General features: G+C 42.8%; 1 protein-coding gene across 1 annotated transcript in view; it reads right to left on the reverse strand.

The window, feature by feature from the left end:
* Positions 1-18456, reverse strand: part of STT3A (STT3 oligosaccharyltransferase complex catalytic subunit A) — a 262701-nt gene extending 244245 nt beyond the window's left edge. Inside the window, exon 1 of the mRNA XM_069224404.1 lies at positions 18349-18456. The gene's annotated coding sequence lies outside the window, so the exon portion shown is untranslated. The remainder of the gene's footprint in view (positions 1-18348) is intronic.
* Between the last annotated feature and the right edge of the window lie 4112 nt (positions 18457-22568).

Here is a 22568-nt window from a genome sequence, read left to right on the forward strand (position 1 = left end):
GCAATAGTTCAAGGGCTGGAATGCCTTCGAGTCTGCAAACCTATTAACTTGCATGCTTTAAGGATTTTCACCAACTCCTCTCTAATCTTTTCCAATAATGAGAAAGATTGGAAATGTACTCCTTACAATGGCAGAAGTAGAAGCTGTTCTTCCAGGGTTTAGGAAAAAAGTGAGTGGAGGGAAAGTGAACTTGTAAATGCTCAATAGATTTTCACATGAGCAAATCTACACATGCATATTTGCTTGTGCTAAACTACTGTTCACAAATGTTTTCTATGAGTACAATTTCCTGATCCCTAATTAGGTCTGGTGTTAAGAAAGACGTTTTGTTGATATTAACCTTTTAGTTCTCTCTCTATCGACTGGCTTTATTGTGAGTGATCGCATTTTGCTCTTCCACAAAGAGCATACTGGCACACAAAGTAGTTTTGTTCAGTCCCAGGAACTACTGTGGCAATCAGTGGCATAACAAAACTGGAGGGAGCCCCCTTGCAAAGAACATGGAGCCCCCACCCCCTAGGCTCACTCAAAGCGAGTGCTGTGCTAAGGGCCCCCTAGGAGGGGGGTTGCATGGCCTTTGTTACACCACTGGTGGCAGTGTGTGGTTTTTTGGACCCCAAACTTTTTTATTTTATTTTTGCCAGCGTGTTTTTTTTTTTTTTTTTTTTTTTTAAATAGTGGTGAGGGCCTGGCAGCTCCCACAACAGAAAAGGGGCATATTTAAAAGTCCCTAGCGCCATCTACTAACACATTAGCATCATTTATTTGATGCTAATGTTTCTTTAGATAGCCAAAATCCCTGCGCCATATTTACAAAGTGGCGCAATGCATGCGTTGCGCCACTTTGTAAATCCTTGCACCATATTATGCCTGTGCCAGGCATAATGTATTGGGGGGGGGGGGGAATGGCACAAGGAAATCTAAGAGATTTTCTTGCGCCATTTTTTTCAGCACTTTTATCGCCTGCTCAGGTCAGGCATTAAATGGGGGCATACCATTATTAAAGTTTTGGCACTACTGCTGCAGAATACATCAATAGCGTAATAAAAAAATGATGCCGTTGCCCCCTACCCTATGCCACGGTGAACTATATTTTAAATACAGCGCACACATGGTGGCGGTATGGGACAGTAAAGGACGCAAGAAAGGTGGTTCTTAAATATGCCCCTAAGTGTTTCAAAAGCCATGTAAAAAAACACGCATTGATGAAAACAAAAGACTTAGATGTCAGATCAGTTGGCTTTGCCAGTGCTTGTTTATTTTCATGCTCCCCATAATCTTGTTGAAAATGGTTATACTGATTTTCCATTAGGAATATTTTTTGGAAATGCTAGCATGCATCAACACGTTTTTTTTCTAACTGACACTTCAAAGAAATAGCACCTAAAATTTCATAGTAGCAAAACATTTTTGTTTCCTACTTGCATTTTTTTCTGAACATTTTATTTTGGAAGCAGAGCTTCTGCAAACATTTTCATCTAATCAGAGCATTCTGGGAGCATTAAACATAGCCTCAAACTGTTAAAACTTTTCAAAACGTTTTTTTTTTTTTTTTTTTTTTTACTGGAATCACTGCCAGTAGTGAAGTGTGACCGTAAACCGTTTATGTACAGTGCTCACCCCAATAATGAAGGCTTTTAATTAATGAACCATAAATACAAGTTTGAACAGCATTAGTATATGGACACACATTACCTGAACTGCAGACAGTTCCCTTCTCTCTAAATTGGCAGCCAAAGGGTTTGTGCTGCAGGGGGTTGGGCCTACTTGTCCCAAGGACAAAATAAACATGAAAACTTGTTGCCCTTGACCTCAAATAGGAATTCCACATGCCTGCTTTTATATTGCTTCCTTATTTACAGGGAGTGCAGAATTATTAGGCAAGTTGTATTTTTGAGGATTAATTTTATTATTGAACAACAACCATGTTCTCAATGAACCCAAAAAACTCATTAATATCAAAGCTGAATATTTTTGGAAGTAGTTTTTAGTTTGTTTTTAGTTTTAGCTATGTTAGGGGGATATCTGTGTGTGCAGGTGACTATTACTGTGCATAATTATTAGGCAACTTAACAAAAAAAAATATATACCCATTTCAATTATTTATAATTACCAGTGAAACCAATATAACATCTCAACATTCACAAATATACATTTCTGACATTCAAAAACAAAACAAAAACAAATCAGTGACCAATATAGCCACCTTTCTTTGCAAGGACACTCAAAAGCCTGCCATCCATGGATTCTGTCAGTGTTTTGATCTGTTCACCATCAACATTGCGTGCAGCAGCAACCACAGCCTCCCAGACACTGTTCAGAGAGGTGTACTGTTTTCCCTCCTTGTAAATCTCACATTTGATGATGGACCACAGGTTCTCAATGGGGTTCAGATCAGGTGAACAAGGAGGCCATGTCATTAGATTTCCTTCTTTTATACCCTTTCTTGCCAGCCACGCTGTGGAGTACTTGGACGCGTGTGATGGAGCATTGTCCTGCATGAAAATCATGTTTTTCTTGAAGGATGCAGACTTCTTCCTGTACCACTGCTTGAAGAAGGTGTCTTCCAGGAACTGGCAGTAGGACTGGGAGTTGAGATTGACCCCATCCTCAACCCGAAAAGGCCCCACAAGCTCATCTTTGATGATACCAGCCCAAACCAGTACTCCACCTCCACCTTGCTGGCGTCTGAGTCGGACTGGAGCTCTCTGCCCTTTACCAATACAGCCACGGGCCCATCCATCTGGCCCATCAAGACTCACTCATTTCATCAGTCCATAAAACCTTAGAAAAATCAGTCTTGAGATATTTCTTGGCCCAGTCTTGACATTTCAGCTTGTGTGTCTTGTTCAGTGGTGGTCGTCTTTCAGCCTTTCTTACATTGGCCATGTCTCTGAGTATTGCACACCTTGTGCTTTTGGGCACTCCAGTGATGTTGCAGCTCTGAAATATGGCCAAACTGGTGGCAAGTGGCATCGTGGCAGCTGCACGCTTGACTTTTCTCAGTTCATGGGCAGTTATTTTGCTCCTTGGTTTTTCCACACGCTTCTTGCGACCCTGTTGACTATTTTGAATGAAACGCTTGATTGTTCGATGATCACGCTTCAGAAGCTTTGCAATTTTAAGAGTGCTGCATCCCTCTGCAAGATATCTCACTATTTTTGACTTTTCTGAGCCTGTCAAGTCCTTCTTTTGACCCATTTTGCCAAAGGAAAGGAAGTTGCCTAATAATTATGCACACCTGATATAGGGTGTTGATGTCATTAGACCACACCCCTTCTCATTACAGAGATGCACATCAAATAATATGCTTAATTGGTAGTAGGCTTTCGAGCCTATACAGCTTGGAGTAAGACAACATGCATAAAGAGGATGATGTGGTCAAAATACTAATTTGCCTAATAATTCTGCACTCCCTGTATATACAGCATATTAATCTGTTAATATTTATTTTCTAAGCACCTGTGGACCCCCCCAACGACTAAAGATCCAACTTTTGACCAAATAAAAGCTATTGCAAGCCTAAATGTAGTTGATGTGTTTACATGCAATTGAACCTAATGTATGGGGGAAAACCACTGCAAATTATTTCTCAAACAAAGCCTCCTGGAAAGTAAGATACACGGCATGCACATTGAACTAACTTTCCAAAAGGAGTATCTTCTAGCTGGAGATAGACCCTAAGCCAAGAGGTACAACTCAATACATCCTGTCCTTAATACCAGAGAACCACACTTTTCTTGCAAAGACCAAATCTACCTGTAAAGACAACTTTGGCACAGAGGGCAGAGGACATTTAAGAACTGCAAGTGTTGTGAGTGCGACATCGATCAGATGACATTTATTTTTGCTATGTAATTCGCTCAAAGTTGTAGAATGAATTTGATCAAATTTGGACATTAGGTTATGAAGTCCAAAGATATAAAGCTCAGATTTGGATGGTTGCTCATCTCCTGGAGGACCCTTGGGAACTAGGCAGAAAGGGCAAAGATCTAGAACAATTAAACGCCCAACACTGAATGGTCAACATTCTAGTGAAGAAAAAAGATTTTGTCAGATATATTAAAGCATATGGTAATCAGAATTTCTGATGTGGCATGGACTGTTCATAATGGTTAAGGTGAAAGGGTAGTCTTCACGTCCATTTTGATTTTTTCCTCATCTTAACTGTAATCATGTGGTTGTTAGACGTTTTAGAAACCATTCTACATTTTATCGTTTTGAGCATTAAATATTTAGGCAAAGGAAATACATTTTTTAAAGTAATGAACTTGAAATGAATAGCAGAGTTGGACACAGGTAGTACTGTAGAAGATATAGTCCAAAGTTACTGCTTAACGGTTTACGTTCCAGACAACCCAAAAGTAATTCTGTTCACATCCATGATAGTTTTGCTATCATACACAGGAAACTGCAGATATCATATATGTAACCCTAGGAAATACCAACAAACCTCCATTTAGAACCGACTGTGCCTTTACTTTCGGGCCTCTTATTGCAACCACCCACTTTGAAATCATTACACTACCTGTGGTCAAACTCTAGCTTAACATCTCCTGTTGCATTCATAAAGGATATGGCAGTTCCACCCTTACATAGTTAGAAAAGTCTACATTGCATCATATGCCAAATCTGCAATCATTAGACTTGCTCACAGCCTCCGAATATGAAAAGGACCAAACACAAAGGGGGCATCTTTAGCGTACTCTGTTTTCTCCTACTGAACGAAGCGTCTTCGACCCTGAGGTGAGAGCAGTAACAGTAACCATGCTGACCACTTCCAGGAAGAGCCACAAAAAGTACCATGTTGAAAGAGGTGTCCCCATCCCAGATGTATCACAAAACTTACGCTCTTTAATTCTGCTACCACCATTCTTGCACCTACATGGTCCAAGACTAGTCACCTTTCCAGACTTAGCACTGCAACGTGGCAAGCAGTAGATTTTGAAGCATTTGTATTTAGAAAAATAATTAAATTGAAAGATTAATTCATGTATGATTGGATTAGTGCATGTATATGACATATACGGCAAAGAAAACACACACAGGTCTTCTTTTCTTTCAAATGAAAAGCAGCCTGCTACTGGACCTCAAAAGTTGTAGGTCGCCGTGCTCAGGACTCTGCATCCAAAGAAAGACTTAGAAGCTCAATACAGGGAGTGCAGAATTATTAGGCAAGTTGTATTTTTGAGGATTAATTTTATTATTGAACAACAACCATGTTCTCAATGAACCCAAAAAACTCATTAACATCAAAGCTGAATATTTTTGGAAGTAGTTTTTAGTTTGTTTTTAGTTTTAGCTATGTTAGGGGGATATCTGTGTGTGCAGGTGACTATTACTGTGCATAATTATTAGGCAACTTAACAAAAAACAAATATATACCCATTTCAATTATTTATTATTACCAGTGAAACCAATATAACATCTCAACATTCACAAATATACATTTCTGACATTCAAAAACAAAACAAAAACAAATCAGTGACCAATATAGCCACCTTTCTTTGCAAGGACACTCAAAAGCCTGCCATCCATGGATTCTGTCAGTGTTTTGATCTGTTCACCATCAACATTGCGTGCAGCAGCAACCACAGCCTCCCAGACACTGTTCAGAGAGGTGTACTGTTTTCCCTCCTTGTAAATCTCACATTTGATGATGGACCACAGGTTCTCAATGGGGTTCAGATCAGGTGAACAAGGAGGCCATGTCATTAGATTTCCTTCTTTTATACCCTTTCTTGCCAGCCACGCTGTGGAGTACTTGGACGCGTGTGATGGAGCATTGTCCTGCATGAAAACCATGTTTTTCTTGAAGGATGCAGACTTCTTCCTGTACCACTGCTTGAAGAAGGTGTCTTCCAGGAACTGGCAGTAGGACTGGGAGTTGAGCTTGACTCCATCCTCAACCCGAAAAGGCCCCACAAGCTCATCTTTGATGATACCAGCCCAAACCAGTACTCCACCTCCACCTTGCTGGCGTCTGAGTCGGACTGGAGCTCTCTGCCCTTTACCAATCCAGCCACGGGCCCATCCATCTGGCCCATCAAGACTCACTCTCATTTCATCAGTCCATAAAACCTTAGAAAAATCAGTCTTGAGATATTTCTTGGCCCAGTCTTGACTTTTCAGCTTGTGTGTCTTGTTCAGTGGTGGTCGTCTTTCAGCCTTTCTTACCTTGGCCATGTCTCTGAGTATTGCACACCTTGTGCTTTTGGGCACTCCAGTGATGTTGCAGCTCTGAAATATGGCCAAACTGGTGGCAAGTGGCATCGTGGCAGCTGCACGCTTGACTTTTCTCAGTTCATGGGCAGTTATTTTGCGCCTTGGTTTTTCCACACGCTTCTTGCGACCCTGTTGACTATTTTGAATGAAACGCTTGATTGTTCGATGATCACGCTTCAGAAGCTTTGCAATTTTAAGAGTGCTGCATCCCTCTGCAAGATATCTCACTATTTTTGACTTTTCTGAGCCTGTCAAGTCCTTCTTTTGACCCATTTTGCCAAAGGAAAGGAAGTTGCCTAATAATTATGCACACCTGATATAGGGTGTCGATGTCATTAGACCACACCCCTTCTCATTACAGAGATGCACATCACCTAATATGCTTAATTGGTAGTAGGCTTTCGAGCCTATACAGCTTGGAGTAAGACAACATGCATAAAGAGGAGGATGTGGTCAAAATACTCATTTGCCTAATAATTCTGCACTCCCTGTACACTGGGCCCAGCAGAAGTGGACAAGAACAAACGACCGGCAGATGGTACAGAATCTCCAATATGACTCCCCTCTTGTGGTTGTATAGGGTTAGGCATACAGTTTCTTAGAAGAGAAGAGAAGCTCTTAAGTGGTTAAAAATTACATCCAGCGAAACTGTAAAAGATGGAAATTCCTCACTTCTAATGTTAACAAAGAGTTTATTAAAATTCAGTACCTGGGAAAAGAAGAACGACTGTGGCGAGCATTGGAGTCAAGCAGGAAGACGACAGACATTTGTTTTGAAAACGTTTGAGCGTCAGGACTGCACTGTAATAATTCTCAACTTTCCCAGGAGCAGAATGATATCTAAATCTCAATGCCTCTCACAGAACCCAACAATGCTCCATTTTTTTTTTTTTTATACTGAAGAAAAGAAGTGCTCTGAAGGGGAGAGAGGATGGGGAGAGAAAGAAGAGATTGCCTTGTTCAATTCGGCAGAGTTCTTCCCACTATTTTGTTAATCTTCACTTCAAATGTGGTGTTGTTGTAGTGAAGTAGTTGAACAGCAATGAAAAATTATTAGCCTAATATTATTCCCTTTCTACTTCTTATTAGCAATATTCATATGTGTACATCAATCTACAAGATGTACAACTACACCTACATACCCCATAATACAATGGCCTTTGCTTCTGTTCTATTGAGTAAAAAACAGTTGTGATATTTTAGTTTTACATTTTAAAATATAATCTAATTCTGTGTATTTCCTTTCTTCCAATAGAAGTGCTTGTGTGATCTTCACAGTATCTTACAATGGGCTGCAGCTCCAGGTGGGCGCTGCTTGGTAAGTATTGTATCGTAGAAATATCTTATTTCTCGTTGAGTATTTTATTGTCAATTTTCTTCACTTTGTCTGTAACACTTCTCGTTTCAGTATGTTAGTATGAGCGCTTGTTAAAAACGCCTTCCTCTCAAAAATGCCCAAATCTCAAGCATTGATTTAATCGGAATGTAACCTGCACTTTGCAGAGACACTAATTATTTAGGAAATCTGTGCAGAAAGAAGACACTTTCTTTCAGTTGAGTCTGGGAGCCACAGAGACACTAATCATTCAGGAGTCTGTGCTGTCAGAAAAAAAAAATGTCTTTGGTTTAGTCGGAATGTGTCAAATATGCTAATCATTCAGATGTTTGTGCGGGAACAATAGTTTTCTTCCAGTCAGCTCCGCCTCGTACACGGACTAAAAAAAATGAATTGGAGCGAGCTCGACAGGCTTCTAAACTAAGTTCTTAAAAACGCCACCACTACACTAAATAAAATAATATCATGGTATAGTGTCAGCATAGAAGCTCACTTGATAATATCCAGGGTGAAATGTGCCGCTTCAGGCTTAGCCAGTGCATTACATTCTAAACCAAACTACCTGCAAACATTCGAATAGCTAGACTGGAAACAACTAGTGCGAGACTCTTGAACTCTCATGAGCGGCGTTCTTGATGTTTCTTCTATGCCCACTTGTATTCCAACTGAGTAATCTTGTGGTTCTTGTGATATGTTGCCGTTTTGTGAGTTTCCTGCATTTAACTGCACAGACTAAATGGGGTAATTGTCTTCTTTTCTTCTGTTGGATCCCGACAGAGGCCCAAATCTGTAACCCTCCTCTCTAGCCAACCCGCTGAAGACACTAGACTTCCCACTGACATCTCTAGCTCAAGAACAGCAGGGACAGAAAGGAGACAAGGATCACCAAGTGCAATGTTTATTTTGAGGTAGGTAACTCTCTGTCCCTCCAATAGAACTGTTAGACTTTGTGACAAGATTCCCAAAGCGTTGGTATTCTTTCAAACTTCAGTACACTTTCAGTTACCATAAATGTGTTTCAAGTAAGGGAATAAAAGATGAGTGACGGCATTGAAACAACACTGTTTTATATGATAATTGTTCACGAGAAACAAAGCATTATTCATCATGCTTGTGAACTGCTGTGGGAAACTTTCTTTTTGATCACAGTGACAGAGGGTGGTCAGCGTTCATTGGTTTTACACTGAATGAGTCAACTGAATCACCTACAAAAGGGAACAATGCATAAGGCTATAAGCACATCTGGAAATCCATCCATTAGGGAACACTGGTAAACGCTTCTAAACAGCATTTCAAAAATGACAGTTTTGCTACCTTACCTCCATTAACATGCTAAGGACAGTTAAATGCACAATTGAGTAGGTGGCCTGCCACAATGTTTTTGTGAAAGGCTTAAGTGTTTATTCGAACTATAATGGAGAACTGGAAAAGGAGGAGAGGTTGAAGTAAAATGTTTCCAAGAGACTGAACTTAAGCTTCTTGTCCCAGTAATGTTCTAAACTACTGTCCTAAAACTATTCACCATAACTGTATTTAGACTCCAGCATAAAATCTGTCAAGAATCTGAAAATGACTGTGATTAAAGTTTAAACTCTAACATCAATGTAGTGGTTCTTTATGTTATACTTTATTGCAACTGAAATGTATTGTCTCCTTGTATTAACAGATACAAGTATGTTTTTGTTTCCCGTGTAAGCTGTACATTGGTCCATACCCATCCACTATCACCTAATTTCTAATTTCATAACCTTTATGAAGTTAAGTGTTCTGGTAGTCTTACAGTTCGTAATCAAAAAGACAGTACATCCGACTTTATATTAGTTTTTCCCACTTGCTACCCAGTAGAGAGTGAGCCAAATTTAAATCATTTGTCTGGTTGGAACAGTTGCTCCAAACTCACAAATCTGTGCCTGGCACTTCTCACACATGCCTCCAGTAGCAGATCCCACCTCCAGATTCGGTGAACAAGGAGCCACAACAACCTGAACTGTCTCTAGGCTTTTAAATACCAAAGTCTCATTGCCTACAGTTCATAGAATTAACAGTTATTGTAATGAGATCACGGCATACAATGCTGGGAAAGAGTAACAGTTCTACAGGTAGGTGGAAAATAAACCAATTCACCTTGCTCCACAATCTCATCCAACTGAAGCAGAAAAACAATCTGAGATATGACACTACCTTGCACGGTCACTGAATTTAACATGGCAGAGGCAATCTCAGTAGTACCTACAGTGTTGATAGTGTTATTGTTATCCATACAATGGTACTCATTTTATCTGTAAACGTTGAAAGGCTGCCTCAGCCATGTTCGGTTCAAACCCATATCTTAAGATCCGAGCCAGGCAAACAGCAATGTTGCACCTGTATTTCTTCCTGCAAATCAGAGGCTCGATTTTCTCTGCCTCAATCTAAAAACATGGGGAATGAATTGTGCCTTTAGCCTAAGGAGACTTTGTGACAAATGAGAAATTGGGGACAGGCTGGGAATAATATGGATGAAACGAGGCATTCACAAGTGAAAGGAATCAGTGGCTGTAAGCAGTAGGACAGAAAAGCCACAATAGTGCAGTCAAGTGTATGCAGATAATCAATGGGTTTGGTCAGGTTTGTGCACAGTAATAAATAGTTGTATGCAGTTGTGGTGGGCAGAAGTAGGTGAGTGATATTACAGAGTACATACGCTTGGAGATTGGGCACACACACAAAAGAAAAAGCAGATTGTGCTTGCAGTTAGATGTGCAGACTTCGACGTGTGCATGCATAAAGAGGTTTTGTGGAGAAAATAATGTGAGCACAAGCCCAACTAAGTAGAGGCAACCTTTCAACATGCACATGGGTGCTAGAGGTCAGTCACTCAGATGATGTAGAATATTAGAAAGTGCAGGGACCTGTGAATGTAAAACACACGTTACTGGAATTCCCGTAAGGGAGGCTGTTGAGACGCTAGCAGCATGTGGAGAATTAAGATGTTAGCATCTGTAACTACACTTCCTGCCTTCTTTCAGTTGTGATTGTATTGTATTATACTCCATCCACCCACTTGTACCAACACACTTTGACAGCCAAGAGCACAGGGAAAATCAATTCCGGCTTTAATGCACCTGTGCCTGCGTCAGAGTTAACTGTGTTATAACTCAGTTATCGTATAACAAAGTTACATGTGATTTAAGGCAGGCAATTATTTTCCTGTGCTCCGGGCTGACAGACTGTTCCTAGACAAGTGGGTGCAGGGAGTATAATAGGGTGCAGTCACAGATGGATGCAGCCAGGAAGTGCAATAAGAGTGATGTAAACAGGCACAAACTACAAGAACGTCGAACATCTCAGATGGATGGACGCAAGTGGTGAAATCACAAAATGGTGCAAGTAACGAGAAGGTGCAGAAACGTGAATGCGAGTACGCATGAAGTCACCAATGAGTGAAGGCAGACAGTATTTGCAGTGACCGGTTGGAGAAGGGTAAAAGTCCAGTCGTAGGAGGTGCAGACTTGAGAATGGGGTGGAAATCCATTCATTTTTGTGGGCATTTCCTGCTTTTAACTGGGCTGTCCCATTGCCCACACTGAAATGTTGCAGGACGCCAAATATCCCGATTTTTGCAGCATACATGACAAGCTAAATAAATGCTCATAAGGATTCAAGGTACTCCACGGTACTTCTTGAGAAGCTTAGAAATGTGTTCCACTCCCAGTCGTTAAGCCTGATATGTGGTGTAAGAAGGTGCCTTTCACATAAGGAATCCTGTAAATGGAAGCTTTAGAAAAACGTTTCTATTTGGAGATAATACACATTCTGGACACCTGCGGATAAACAGCGTTGAGTATGTGAGAGAAAACCATGTTTGGGGCTATTGTGGTACTATGTCCCTGATGTTTATTGTTCCCATTCAACATCTCAAAGTGCTCATATTCTGTCAGATTATGAGACAACGTCATGTGGAGAGTACGATTTGCCGAAATACCAAACAGCTTGGCAAAGATTAGAGAGCAAAGCAGCACTGCTTGCTCCAAAGGCTAACATTATATCATTACACTACATTTTGGTGACTAGAGCACAAGGCTGGGCACTACCTACCTCTTCCCCCTTGTAATATTTAGTCCAATTCCCCCCCACACACACACCCCGGCAAGCGCATTTTTGTTTGAATCTACATACTCGATCTTGACAAGAAGTGAGAAGAATAAAATCAGTAAGGGATGTCCCTTGAAACCTACATTGGAGGTTATGGGCGGCGGTAGGCACTGATAACAATAACTGCACGATCTAGGACAGGCACTGGAAATCCTTGGGAAACTTTGCACGGAGTTCAGACTGAATTCCTCGCACTCGTGGAAATACTGCCAACAGTTCCACTGTGTGATGTCCAGACCATCTTCCCGCCGTTACGTCCTAACGTATCTCTGATAAAGATTTACCTCTGAATATGGGGACAATTTAGACTTTATTACTTCATTACTGATTCACTATACACAACTTCGACAGCTGCCATACTTGGGACTCAAAGGAAACAGAATCCAATTTACTGACGGACGCTGGTCCAAACGTCTCTTTATAAGACACTGGATTCAAGAAGATCAAGCTCAAATGTAGCTACTTTAAAACGGAAGTAAGGCATTGTTCCTTACAGACACCACACACAGCTAATTGAAGCCCCGATTCAAATTGTTGGCGATTTGGACAGGGAGGCTATTACATACTACCCATCTTATGGGCCTTCTTTTTTCTAGCGCACTTTTAGACCGGAATGTGGTCTTAAATCTGAGGGTCTTGTAGTTATCAATTCTGGTATCAGCCTCACTGATCACGTTACATGACACGTCAAGCCACACAGGGGAGAATGCTCACAAAAACAGCACTAGCTTTTACAAAATTCTGTTTATTGAAACTCAGAGTCACCAGCAGCACTGGTGACATTCGGACTGGGTCAAGGAAAAGACTAGTTGGATTAAAATGCCTACTACATAATGTTAATAACCAGACCTCCATCTTCGACATGATGTTGGGGAACTTTGTCAACATGACTTCACATTAAATAGCAGAAGGGATGACTGCCTTGTCTCTCAGCCACCCCTCCCACTGTGGTCTGTGTGGCTATTACTCTAGATATTGCCCAATGAAACATAATTTACTGTTCAACTCCCACATCGGTCCTGCTTCCCAGTTGGGATATTTCTGTGTTATGGCAGAGATGCAGCAGAGATCACAACCTTTTTCAATCAATGCAGCTAATACCCTCCCACCAACCTCGGATACTCCAACTCCGACCGCCCCAATTCTTTTGTCCGCTTTATTGGCTTTCTGGACTCATTTGGAAACTTGCATCAAATCTCATTAATTGAGAATGTACACATTATTCTAAATTTGGAATCAACAGAATCCTCGCGCCTGGGAACCGCAGTCTTTTAGTGCCCTTTAGACTCCTATTTTTAAGGAGAGTAGTGCCTGAGGCACATGTGCCACGATTACCCAAGTCCTCCCCCCCCCTTTACTTTGCCATTATTCCATTATTGTTTTTTTAAGTTTGGCTTGTGGGTTAGAATTCCTGCACCTCATTTTGCATGGGCCTGTCCAAGCATCCCAACAATTGTCCTCCTGTCAACAACTTCTTCCTTCTACCGTCCCGAAATGTGGCTATCCCTATAGCTGTTTCCCCATCTACATGCAAACAATATCCTCTTTTTACCAAAGGCTATTGTGTACTACCTAGACGATGTTTTGACAATGTTACTTTGCTGTACATGATCTCATTTAGTGCTCAAGTCTTGTACCATATTATACTTTGAAAATGTGTAATTAAAAAAGTGAGCGTCCAAGGGCTTACCTTTTGGCCACATGGGGAGGTTGGAATTAACAGTGTCTCCTGTGTCCACAGCTTCCAAATAGCCTACTAGACCATAGGCTTCCCAACCATTTTAGAACCACAGTCCAATTTTTAGAACAAAACTTTTCAACCCACCGAGCTTCAATGTACATGAGGTGGGTGATTTTTCCAATGTAACTAAAGCATCGTGTGGTAGTGCACTGTCATTTACAAAGAGCACATTTGCCACTGAAACAGCCACTAAGATTGCACAGAAAGTTTGACTTATTAAACTATATTGCATGCAAATGTTAATGTATGGAAATCGGTTTTTAGTGATTATGTATTATTTATGCATTGCCAAGTCTTGATTTGATCATATTAAAATCATTGTTTCTATCACACTTCAGAATAACAAAAAGCATGCTTCATTTTTCCTTTCCTAATTGCTGAATGTGTACTGTTTATTTACAGGTATGTACATTTTGTTGTGTGGAGTGCCCCAACCCCGCTGAAGTTCACTGCCAGGTGTCAGCGCTGGCACCAGTTTAGCTCGAATTTCGCAAATCAGAGGAGTCAGAAATGCCCCCTTCATTTCAGTCTTAAGTTTCTTTAATGATATTGCCAGAGCAAGGCCTCTTCTCCCAGTTGTCGCTCTGGTGCAGGAATAGGCCCTCCTTGTCAACAATTACCCCCAAGTATTTATGCTAGGATGCAGACTAAAGACGTCGCACCCCAAAACCATGCAAGTGATTTCCTACAGTTTTCCAATTGTCCTGGTGCGTGTTTCCTGAAAATTGATGTTTGGGCCATTTGCCTCAGAGTAATGTTGCATTTTAGTAAGAAGGTGCTGTAAACCAACCCGTGTGCAGCTGACCAAGACACTGTCATCAGCGTACAGGAAGGTAGCTCAACAGCATTAAGCCTCCAAGTCTGTATGTATATTTTGATGTGTGTTAAACATTACATCCCACTGCCTTTCCCATCATACTCCCTGTGTTCCAGCAAGACGGTCACATAATTCACGTAACTTTTTTTTCCTCTGACTACAAAGAGACAGGTGTTTATATACACCAATCTTCATGTTAAAAATGAAGCAGCAAATTCTGAGAAGACACAGTCTGACATTTAACCTCTGTCTTTGAAGCGCAGCAAAAGTGACAAGACATACAGAATTTAAAAGGATCTTTATTGCCTGCTTGGACTTTTGCAATCCACCAAAACTTGTCTCACAACCGACAGTTTGGTAATCACTGTACTAGACGACAACTAGTGTGGCAGTGATTCCAACAGCAAGGTCAAGTGACTATGCATGGAAAGGTTGTTGTGCTCTGAGCTTTACGGTACAGTGTTTTCACTAGCAAAGTGAAGAGTGGGTGCCAATTCTCCTAGCCCTATGGCTAAAACAGTCACTGGATCAAAACTAGTGTCAATTTCTATTCACTCAAGTAAAATGCACCTCCAATAATGGATCCTATCAATGTGTTTTATTTATATCTCTCCTTCCCTCTAGTGTGCATGTTTTTAGTAACTCTCCATATTTTCATATGATGGGGAAAGTACTCAAGTATATTGCAAGAACTTTTCTTTTGAATTGTGGGGCCATAGGAGGTAACTCTCCCATATGCGGGGTGGATACTGTTACCAGGGCCGGCTTGCGAGAAGTGCGGCCGCACCGGGCACTGACCTCAGGGGGGCGCTGTGTTTAGCAATAATTTCTAAAACTTGTGATTTAAAAGCACCTGCTGAAAAGTTCCTTGTGCATCTAGCCCTCAGGAAACAATTAAAATGTCACAATACCTCTTGTGATGAATGTTCCTGCTAGGGAGAGAGATGGGAGTTTTACCCAGCAGCAGCTTTGATTCAACATAAAGTAGCCTAAGGGGTTAATATGCCTGCTGCCAAAACCAGAACTATGGGGCATATTTAAGAAATGTGGCGCTGCACACAATGCAGCACCACTTTTCTTGCACCACTTAGCACCCCCCTAACGCCATCATCTGTGCATCATATTTAAAATACAGCACACTATAGCGGTAGTTAGGGGACTAGGATCAGAATTTGTTTATGATAGTTCAGCACTTTGCAGGATTTGCATAAAAAATGTTGACGCTAATTCTACAAAGCACCCAGAGACCCATTGTAACCAATGGAAGCATCCTTTTAATGCCTGCTCTGAGCAGACAAAGTGCTGTAAAAAAAATAAAAATGATGCAAAGTAATCTGACGGATTTGTCTGCATCATTTTTTTAGGCCCCCTAGCGGGGGATGCACCCTCTGCATGCATTATGCCTGGCGCATGCATAACGTAGCACAAAGGGTTACAAATCAGGGCAATGCATGCAGTGCGCCACTTTGTGAATGTGGCACAGCATTTTTGGCCTTCTAATGCCACATTAGCGTAAAAAAGATGTCACCAATGTGGCGTTAGAATGGCACAAGGGGCTCTAAATAAGCCCATATGGGGAACATTTTAAATAAGTGGCGCTGCACCGCCTTTCTTGCTCCCCTTAGTGCCCCCTAACGCCACCATGTGTGCATCATATCTACACTATGGCGCACCATGGCTGAAAATAGGGGACTAGCATCATAATTTTTTATGCTAGCCCCGCGATTTGCAGGATTAGCATAAAAAATGTTGACGCGAATCCTGCAAAGCACCCAGAGGCCCATGTAACCAATGGAATTCTCCTTTTAATGCGTGCTCTGAGCAGGCATTAAAAGTGCCGGAAAAAAATTATGCAAAGAAATCTCTCAGATTTCTTTGCACCATTTTTTGGCCCCACCAATGGGGGAGTTCCCCCTTTGCATACATTATGCCTGGCATGGGCATAATGCAACGCAAAGGGTTACAAAGTGGTGCAATGCATGCATTGCGCCAATATGTAAATATGGCATTGCGTTTTTAGCCTTCTAACACCACATTGGCGTAAACAAATGACACTAATGTGGCATTAGAACGGCACTAGGGGCTCTTTAATATGCCCCACACAGTGCTGCACCACTTTTCTTGCGTCCCTTAGCGCTCCCCTACCCCACCATGTGTGCGCTGTATTTAAAATACGGCACACAATGGCGGTAGGTAGGAGACTAGCATCAGAAGTTTTGACGCTAGTCAGCTGCTTTGCAGAATTAGCATCACATTTTTTGATGCTACTCCTGCAAAGCACCCAGAGGCCCATTGTAACCAACGGAAGCCTCCTTTTAACGCCTGCTGCCAGAAAGTCACACTGAGAAATCTATAAGATTTCTTTGTGCCATTTTTTGGGCCCCTCCTAACAGGGGGAATGCCACCTTTGCATACATTATGCCTGGTGCATGCATAATGTAGTGCAAAGGGTTACAAAGTGGCACAATACATACATTGCGTCACTCTGTAAATATGGCACAGTTTTTGGCCTTGTAACACCACATTAGCGTCAAAAAGTGGCATTAGGAAGGCGCTAGGGGCTCTTAAAAATGTCCCAATCTTTTATGTGGATAGCTAAGTGAATTAGTAAAACCAGCCTTTACAAGTGCTTTAAAACACATGAATGTATGTGAAAGGGGAGCGATAGAGAGATGAGGGGCACATTGGCCGGATAGTAGTGAGTGAAACTGAGGAGGTGGTCATGGGGTGGGGTGGGGTGGGGCGTCAAAATAAACCGTTGCACAGGGCGCCATCAGTCCTAAAGCCAGCCCTGACCGTTACCATTTGTGTTTTAGGGCTAACCACTATTTCAATCCACTTGGATAACAGGGGTATTCATTAGGTAACTTCTGTCTCCAAATGTGTCAATAATGAGCATTCAAGGTTTACACAAGGTGGTAGTCATTGGATTGGAACTCATATACAGGAGGAAAAAGTAAACACACATGATGTGGAGTTATAACTTTTAAAGGGGCATGAATTAGTTGAGGAGTAAATGGAACTTCAAAAACGAACCTCGTGATTCATAGACCCAGCGCCACACAACAAACACCTTATATCACACGTGCATTATCTTCACTCAAGCTGTGAGTCTCCATGAAAGTAAAGTGCCCTGCGAAGTGATTACAGAGAATCGGCCACTCTTGGGCAGCAAGGTTGCATGTAAATGCAAATCAGGAAGGAGGTATAGTGAAAAGAGTGTGCATTACAAGTGTGACCAAGGCAGGACGGGCTGAGTTGCAGGCAAAACAACCAGGATACACAGACAAATGTGAGTGCTGACATACAGAAAGTGCAGACAAGTAGGCTGCTGCAGTAACATGGGGGGAGTTAACAGGCGGAGGTGCAGTCATGGGTGGGTTTAGCCAGGTTGGGCCAGCATGTAGGCTAGCGAGTGTGCAGGAAGATAGGGAAAACAGTAACACTTGGGAGAAGTCGGAGAGGAGATTAAGTCGCAGGTGAAGTCAGACAGGAAGTGAAGTTAGAGTAAATTGTGGAGGTTCAGAAAGGAAGGGCCATCACAGAGATGTGTAGACAAGCAAATGTTAAAAATGGGTGCTAACAGGAGGTCAAATGAAACTGGGAGGCATTCCTGAGTGGATGCAGACAGATGCTGTAGGTAGCCACGAAGGGTACAAACAAACAGAAGCTGAAAACGCCAATCTGCTGGATGTGGTTACATGGAAGTTGCAGTCATAAATGGCTCTAGACAGGCATGAGGTGCACCTATAGAGAACGCAGTCGGGTGGGAAAACATAATACGTGGAGTCGCCGATGGGCACACAATAGACCGGGGTGGGGACAGAAAGCCTGGCACAACCACATGGATGCCAAAAGAGCAGCGACGTCTTTCTATAAGCAGTCAGAGAAGGGAACCATTTACAGGATAGTCTAGACACACACGAGTTGATGAGACTGAATGCAATCAGTCAAGGATGCATGCATGGTCAGTGTCATTCCGCGTGAGCTGCTATGGGTCAATGTGTTGGACATGTTTCTTTAACTCTAGATTGTGGTCAAAGGAGAGTTACGCCACCCGACAACCAATCTTTCTACTCTGCCATTCCTCCTTACCTGTACCCTCAGCACAGCTCAGCTCCCCATCCGGCCCCTACACATCTAACACCGCTCCACCAAAAAGAACCCGCCCAGTTCTACACTCTCAGCCCATTGGTTGGTTCCAGAACAGCAAGGCCTGGCGAGCGCTGAGTGGACAAGACTAAGCTCAATCACAGTTCACGACTGAAAATGTTCGCGTTTTGGTTGGATCATAGCACAGTCGTCACGACCATCCCGCTGAGAAGGCTGACTTAGTCAGCAAAAACTGCACGTGGATTGGTCAAATCAACTCTGTGTATTAGTTGAACTAGAATGCACCTCCACTCAAGACTCCAGGCTGGGTTGAGGAACAAGCAGTGACGTGTCAATTCAAGGCTTCCACCGCGACGTGTTTTAGAAAGTTGGTTAAGTGATACGGAATAAAGGGCGTAGAAAAACAACTTGGCTAAGGTAGCTAATAAGGAAGCCATTTCGGAATGATTCTTGCTCCAGTTCATTCGAACAGAGAACAAAGAATTTCGAGAGAACATACACTAAACCGGTTATTTTTGATTCACAAATGAAAGAATAAAATTGGTTTTGTTATTCTCATGATTGTTATATGCCTGGTGCATTGCTGTCAAAAACATGTTCTATATATAAACCGCTTCTCGTAAAAACATTTTGTGTTTTTGATATATTGATAGTTCGATAAAAGGTTCGAAAACAAAAGTAACACTTTCTAAATATGTGTTTTTTCGTATGGAGGCTCAAACACTTCCTGATAGTCCTGATTTTAACAACAACCAAACCTCCCTTATCTGTGGCGAGCTAGGTGAAGGAAAGGTCTGGCTACTGTCGGTGCTCACGTGGCAAGTAGAGGTGTGCTAGCCAACAATTAAACAGGGAGAGCTGAGCCAGAACCGAGCCAAGAGTCTGGCTTGGATCTTAAAGCCCGTCTCCCAGCCCAGCCCTGAAAATATGAAAACCGTACAACACGAAACTTAAACTATTATAAAGTCCCATCAGAGTAAAAAAAAAAAAAAAAGTGTATTTCTTTAACACGTGCAAGCTTGAAAATGAATAGGGCACAATTTAGCACTGCACTGAGAAGAACGTTTTAAAACTGACACTTTTGTACAACCGGTAGTCTGAACTCACATATTCAAAAGCGCTTTCATATGTCATAGTGAAGAAAAAAGGTTTTGGTGAGATAAAATATCTGCCTACGATCACATTAGTTAAGCAGGGAAGCAGCGATTTATCTATGAATTTTGGATACACTTTCTTCAAATCAGACAGTAAATGGGCAATTACTTGTCTTTTCTTATTTTAAGGCTTTGTTTTTTTACTCTTTCGTGCATTGTTCTGCAGTTTTCAATATATAGTGCAAACTCTAGTTCATGGGAGGGCAGTCCCAATATCCGAAAGGTTTGTCTATTTAACTCAAAGTTAATTTGTTCTCCAAAATGATGCTCAGGGTCTTTTTCACCCTCCAGTCGTCCAAATGAGAAGATGATCACACTCAGGAATTTTATAACTTCTTTATTGATTCATGTGGGAAAGTACCATCTTGCCTGGAATGTTACCCCCATTTTTACATGTATGTAAGTTGGTTTTTGCGTGTCTCACTGGGATCCTGCTAGCCAGGACCCCAGTGCTCATAGTTTGTGGCCTGAATGTGTGTATCTGTGTAGTGACTAACTGTGTCACTGAGGCTCTGCTAACCAGAACCCCAGTGCTTATGCTCTCTCTGCCTTTAAAATTCTCACTATGGGCTAGTGACCATTTTCACCAATTCTAATTTACACACTGGAACACCCTTATAATTCCCTAGTATATGGTACCTAGCTACCCCTGGTATTGGGGTTCCAGGAGATCCCTATGGGCTGCAGCATTTCTTTTGTCACCCATAGGGAGCTCAGACAAATCTTACACAACACTGCCACTGCAGCCTGAGTGAAGTAACGCACACGTTATTTCACAGCCATTTTACACTGCACTTAAGTAACTTAAAAGTCACCCCTATGTCTAACCTTCACTTAGAGAAGGTTAGGTGCAAAGTTACTAAGTGTGAGGACACCCTGGCACTAGCCAAGGTGCCCCCACATAGTTCATGGCAATTTCCCCGGACTTTGTGAGTTCGGGGACACCATTACACATGTGCACTACATATAGGTCAATACCTATATGTAGCTTCACAATGGTAACTCTGAATAAGGCCATGTAACATGTCTAAGATCGTGGAATTGTCCCCCCATGCCAAATCTGGTATTGAGGTGCCAATCCCATGCATCCCCAGGGCCCCACCATGGACCCCCGGTACTGCCAAACCAGCTCTCTGGGGTTTTCTCTGCAGCTACCGCTGCTGCCAACCCGCAGACAGGGTTCTGGCCTCCTGGGGTCTGGGTAGCCCAGTCCCAGGAAGGCAGAACAAAGAATTTTCTCTGAGAGAGGGTGTTACACCCTCTCACTTTGGAAATTGGTGGTAAGGGCTGGGAAGGAGTAGCTTCCCCAGCCTCTGGAAATGCTTTGAAAGGCACAGATGGTGCCCTCCTTGCATAAGCCAGTCTACACCAGTTCAGGGAACCCCCATTTCCTGCTCTGGCATGAAACTGGACAAAGGAAAGGGGAGTGACCATTCCCCATCCATCACCACCCCAGGGGTGGTGCCCAGAGCTCCTCCCGTGTGACCCAGACCTCTGCCGCCTTGAATCCAGAGCTGTGAGGGCACAATGGAGGCCTCTGAGTGGCCAGTGCCAGCAGGTGACGTCAGAGACCCCTCCTGATAGGTGCCTACCTCACTAGGTGGCCAATCCTCCTCTGAGGTCTATTTACGGTCTCTCCTGTGGGCTTTTCCTCGGATAATAACTTGCAAGAATTCACCAGCGTTCCTCTGCAAGGATAGAACCCTGACTGCTCCAGGGCTCCTGCAAAAACTGCAACAAAGTAGCAAGAAGACTCACAGCGACATTGTAGCACCTAATCCTGCCGGCTTTCTCAACTGTTTCCTGGTGGTGCATGCTCTGAGGGCTGTCTGCCTTCACCCTACACTGGAAGCCACAAATGAATCTCCAGTGGGTTGACGGAATCTTCCCCCTGCTCCAGCAGGCACCAAACTTCAGCATCACTGGTAGTCTGAGACCCCTCTCATCCTGTCGAGCGTGGCCCTTGGAACACAGGTGGTGGGCCCAAGTGACCCAGACTGTTCAGTGGTCCAACTGTCCAAATTTGAAGGAGGTAAGTCCTTGCCTCTCCTCCCCCGACAATAATCCTATGCACCACGTGAACTGCAGCTGCTAGGGCTTCTGTGCACTTTTGCAAGGAATCCTTCTTGCACAGCCTAGCCCAGGTCCCCAGCACTCCGTCCTGCATTGCTCAACTTGCTGAGTTGACCTCCGGCTTCGTGGGACCCTCTTTTTTGTGTTGAGACGACTGCCATGCTCAGTTTTCTTGAACCCGTGTTCAAAAACGTCTGTGGGTGCTGCCTTCTTGTGCGTGGCCTCTCTGTATTGCTGAGGGCCCCCTCTGACTCCTCTCCCAAGTGGCGACATCCTGGTCCTTCCTGGGCCCAGGAAGCACCCTTTTTTTTCAACAGCGACCTTTGCAGCTAGCAAGGCTTGTTTGCGGACTTCCTCCAAAGAAACAACTCTGCATCCTCCAGCACTTCGTGGGACATATTCTGCACAAAGGAGAAGTTCCTAGCACCTTTTGTTGTTGCAGAATCTTCAGCTTCTTCCATCCAGAGGTAGCCATTTTGCACCTTCATCCGGGTTTCGTGGGCTCCTGCCCCCCTGGACACTTTCACGACTCGTGGACTTGGTCCCCTTCCTTTACAGGTCCTCAGGTCCAGGAATCCATCTTCAGTGTTTTGCAGTCTGTTGTGGTCTTTGCAGAATCCTCTATCACAAGTTTAGTGTGTTTCTGGGGAAGTAGTATCACTTTACTCCTACTTTTCAGGGTCTTGGGGTGGGGTATCGTGGACACCCTTAGTGTTTTCTTACACTCCAAGTGACCCTCTACACGCTACACTAGCCTAGGGATCCATTCGTGGTTCGCATTCCACTTTCTTAGTATATGGTTTGTGTTGCCCCTAGGCCAATTGCATCCTATTGTATTCTACAGTGTTTGCACTACTTTCTGACTGTTTTACTTACCTGATTTTGGTTTGTGTGTATATTTTGTGAATCGTACTTACCTCCTAAGGGAGTATATCCTCTGAGATATTTTTGGCACATTGTCACTAAAATAAAGTA

Source organism: Pleurodeles waltl, chromosome 3_1, assembly GCF_031143425.1.
Source record: "Pleurodeles waltl isolate 20211129_DDA chromosome 3_1, aPleWal1.hap1.20221129, whole genome shotgun sequence".
Classification (NCBI taxonomy): Eukaryota; Metazoa; Chordata; class Amphibia; order Caudata; family Salamandridae; genus Pleurodeles; species Pleurodeles waltl.